The sequence below is a fragment of the Hyaena hyaena genome, unplaced genomic scaffold (assembly GCF_003009895.1).
Source record: "Hyaena hyaena isolate Hyena2069 unplaced genomic scaffold, ASM300989v1 scaffold_1988, whole genome shotgun sequence".
Lineage (NCBI taxonomy): Eukaryota > Metazoa > Chordata > Mammalia > Carnivora > Hyaenidae > Hyaena > Hyaena hyaena.
The window spans coordinates 53,379-58,090 of record NW_024082619.1 but is presented as its reverse complement, the minus strand read 5'-3'; the positions used below and the strand labels follow the sequence as shown (position 1 = coordinate 58,090).

The 4,712-nt window shown below is 35.7% G+C and overlaps 1 pseudogene; it reads right to left on the bottom strand.

Annotated features, from left to right (window-relative positions):
- Window positions 1-1,198: 1,198 nt before the first annotated feature.
- On the bottom strand, window positions 1,199-4,412 carry LOC120227078 (annotated as a pseudogene).
- Between the last annotated feature and the right edge of the window lie 300 nt (window positions 4,413-4,712).

The window sequence follows — 4,712 nt, the reverse complement described above, 5'->3', positions numbered from 1 at the left end:
TTATGTACATATGACCATCATCAGACATCTCAACAGAAACTTTTCAGGCCTAGAGACATGACATATTCAAAATATAGAGAAAAAATAACTGTCAACCAAGAATTATATACCCAGCAAAGATCTCCTTCAGAAACAAAAGCTGAGGGACAGTATTTGTGTCTTTGTTTATTTTTAAGAGATAGAGGGTGTGAACAGGGGAGAGGGCAGAGTGAGAGACAGAGAGAGAGAGAGAGAAAGAGAGAGAGAGGAAGGAGAGAGTCTTAAGCAGGCTCCATGCTGAGTGTGAAGCCTAATGTGGGGCTGGATCCCATGACCCTGGGATTATGACCTGAGCCAAAATCAAGAGTCAGACTCTCAACTGACTGAGCCATGCAGACATCCCTTGAGAGAGTTTATTACCACCAAACTTGGCTTTACCAGAAATGCTAAAAGGAATTATGTGACTGGAATGTTAATTAACAACACAAAAACAGGAAAAAGTAGTGTAAATTTCACCAGTAGCGGTATATATATAGTCATAGTTAAATTCTGCAATATGGTAATAAAGGAGCATAATTCACTTACAACTCTAAGTTTAAAAGTTTTTCTAAGTGATAAAAAAATAACCACAACTGCGGTAATGTTATTACTTACACAATTAAAAAAATGTGTAGATTGTAACAACAATAATCTAAAATGTGAAGGGGAGGAGAAGTAGAAGTATAAAGTTTAGGAATTATATTGAAGTTAAGTTGTTTTTGGTTTAAAATATGGTATTATAACCTTAAAATCATTTATATAAACCTCATGGTAACCTCAAGGGAATATCCTGTGGTAATTATCCAAAAGAAAATGGTAATGAAGTCAAACTATACTGTTAGCAAAAGGCATCAAAACACACAGAGAAATGGATGAGAAACAAGGAACAATGGATCTACAAAACATTTGGAAATGATCAAAATGGCAGTAGTTAAGCCTTTACCTATCAATATGCACATACTTCAGAGATATTGCAGGTTTGGTTCCAGACCACTACAATAAAGCAAATATCACAATAAAGCAACACAAATAATTTTTTGGGTTTCTTGGTGTATATAAAAGTTACATTGACACTATACTGTACTTCTTTAAGTGTGCAGTAGCATTATGCCTAAAAAAAAAAGTACATACCCTAATTAAAAATACTTTATTGCTAACTATCATCTGACCTTTCAGCAGGTTATAATCTTTTTATTGGTAAAGGGTCTTACCTAATGTTGATGGCTACTGACTGATTAGGGTGGTGGTGGTTGAAGACTGGGATGGCTGTGGCAATTTCTTAAAAATGAGACAACAGTGAAGTTTGCCACAGATGGAATTTTCCTTTCATGAATGATTTCTCTGTAGCCGGAAACGCTGCTTGATAGCATTTTATCCACAATAGAACTTCTTTCAAATTGGAGTCAGTCTTCTCCAACTCTGCCACAGTTTTATCAATAAAGTTTATGTGATATTCTATCAACAATCTTCACAACATCTTCACCAGGAGTAGATTGCATCTCAAGAAACCACTTTCTTTACTCATACATAAGAAGCAATTCTTCGTCTATTAAAGTTTTATCATGAGATTACAGCAATTCAGTCACATCTTCAGGCTCCACTTCTAATTCTAGTTCTCTTGCTGTTTCCACCACTGTGACTTCCTCCACTGAAGTCTTAACACCTCAAAGTCAACCATGAAGTTTGGAGTCAACGTCCTCCAAACCTTTGTGAGTGTTGATATTTGGACTTCTTCTCATGAATCATGAATGTTCTTAATGGCATTTAGATTGGTGAATCCTTTCCAGAAAGCTTTCAATTTACTTTGCCTAAATCCATCAGAGGAATCACTATCCATGGCCTCTGTAGCCTTATGAAATGTATTTCCTAAATAATAAGATTTAAAAATGAACATTACTCCCTGATCCATGGGCTGCAGAATGGATGTTGTGTTATTAGGTATCAAAAACACATTAATTTCATTGTACATCTCTGTCAGAGTTCTTGGGGTGATCCCATGCATTGTCAATGAGAAGTAGTAGTTTGAAAAAAAATTTTTTCTGGGCAATAGATTTCAACAGTGAACTTAAAATACTCAGTAGCCATGTTGTAAACAGATGTGCTGTTGTCATCCAGGATTTGTTGTTCCATTACCAGAGCACAGGCAGAGTATATTTAGAGGAGTTTTAAAGGCCCTAGGATTTTCAGAATGGTAAATAAGTATTTAATTCAGCATGTAGTCACTAGCTGCTTTAGTTGATAACAAGAGAGTCAGTCTGTCCTTTGAAGCTTTAAAGCCAGGCATTGATTTCTCCTTTCTAGCTACAAAAGTCCTAGATGATGTCGTCTTCAATATAATGTTGCTTTGTCTGCATTGAATATTTGTTGTTTAATATAGTCATTTCTACTGATTAACTTTATTAGATCATCTGGATAGCTTGCTGCAACTTCTACCTCAGCACTTTGCTGGAGGTAGAAGTTGCTTTTTTGTTATGGAAATCACTTCTTTCCTTACACCTCCTGAAACAATCTCCGCCAGTGTCTAATGAGTTATGACCTTGCTCTGGTTTAGGCTTTAGTTTAAGGAGCTGTTGTGGCTGGTTTCATCTAATTCAGACCCCTAAAATGTTTCTTCATATTAGCAAACAGGCTGCTTTGATTCTTACCATTCATGTGTTCACTGGGTAGCACTTTTATTTCCTTCAAGAACACTTCCTTTGTAGTCACAACTTGGCTAGTGCTTTTTGCAAGAGGCCTAGCTTTTTGGCCTATCTCCATTTTTGACATGCCTTCCTCACTAAGTTTAATCATTTTTAGCTTTGGATTTAATGTGAGAGATACACAACTCTTCCTTTCACTTGAACACTTAGAGACTTCTGTAGGGTTATTAGTTGTTCTAATTTCAGTATTGTCTTGTCTCAGGGAATTGGGAGGCCAAAGGAGAGGGAGAGGAGAGAGGGCTATGTGGCTGATCAGTGGAGTAGTCAGAATACACACAATATTTACCACTTAAGTTTGCCATTGACTGTGGGTGTAGTTTGTGGCATTGCAAAATAATTACAATAGTAACACCAAAGATCAGTGATTACAGATCACTATAACAAATATAATAATAATGAAAAAGTTTGAGATATTACAAGAATTAACCAAAATGTGACAAAAAGGCACAAAGTGAGCAAATGCTGTTGACAAAATGTCACTGATAGACTTGTAGTCACAAATCTTCAACCTGGAAAAAATACAATATCTACAATGTGCAGTAAGTAAAGTGAAGTGCAGTAAAATGAGGTATGTCTGTGTAGTGATGTATGTCAATTATTCTAAAAAAAAAACTGGAAAAAAAAGTATACTGAAAAAGAAATCCTCCCTTGCAGAGTGTTATCTATTGCTGATCATTGCCTTTGCTCTCTTGAGAATGGAGGGTAGTTTTGAAAATACAGTTTTGCCTTAACTCATGGTATTATATTTTTTTAGGCAATGCTACTTCTTTGTAACAAGTGATGAGACTGAAAGCTTCAGTGAGAAACATATTTTCCTTTGTCTTCTATCTAAGCCACCCACTTGAGTGCTGTTTTTTTTTTTTTTCTTTTTATATACAGGGTTATATTGAATAGTTTATAATCACTTTGATGTAGTTTACATTACTAAACTACTCTATAGTTTACCAAGTGTGGTACCCTCTATTATTTTATGAGAATATCATTTTTAAAAAAGCCTTTATGAATCAGTATCATAAACAAAGGAACCAAGACAAGAAAGTTTGATCTATTAAAAAATCAGAACTCACTGTAAAGCAAAAGTCTTATGACTATAGAACCAGGACTTCACTTCACTTCAAAAGGCAGAGTTTAAAGAGTACAGACTCAGGAGTCTGGCTGAACCACTTAGAGCTGTGTGACTTAGGGAAAGCTAGAAAACCTACCTGTACCTCGGCTTTCTTGTTTGGAAATATTAATACAGTTTAGACTTGCAAAAATTAAGTGAATTAATGTCTGTCGTGTTCTGTTAAAAGTTCTGGTACATAATAAACATTATATGTGTTAAATATTACATGTACTAAAAAAATATCATGTGGTCTGGCACTTTGATCTTTAGCAAGGGCTAATTTTCTACATTAGTGAGTACTGTCTAGTATCTGTTGTAAATGGAAATGCCAGAAGAAACACACCTGACTTTAGTTGAATTGTTCAAGTAACCCTTGTTTACTTCCTGAGTAAATCCTTCAGTGGCTCTTCAGTGACCTCACGTTAAAATCTAAACTCCTTGAGCCTGAGTACAAAGCTCTCAGTGATTTGCTTGTGGCCCACTTCTTCTGCTACTTCCCTCCTGTCTCCACATCCCAGGGCTCCTGTGTGGGACACATTCTGGCAGTGCATTGCATTCTGGGTGCTTGGTGGAGAGCACTCAGCTCCCATCTTCACCTAAGTAACTTGATCTTTATCCCTAGGTCTATATGGTAAGACCCTTCTCCATATTCTCCAAAGTTCTGTGCCAATTCTTATTCCATGTATAGCTTATACCACTGAAATGGAACTGAGTTTTTTCTTGTTTGTACAGTTCTGATATTGGATCATAATAGAAATCACTGTCAAAAGTAAATGTTAATCAAAGAAAATTTCTCTTCTAAACTAAGAATTTCTTTTGAACAGAGTTCATGTGATTTACCAAACAAAGCAAGTTAATTTCAAGATAACTGGCAGTAGGTTATTTTGTTT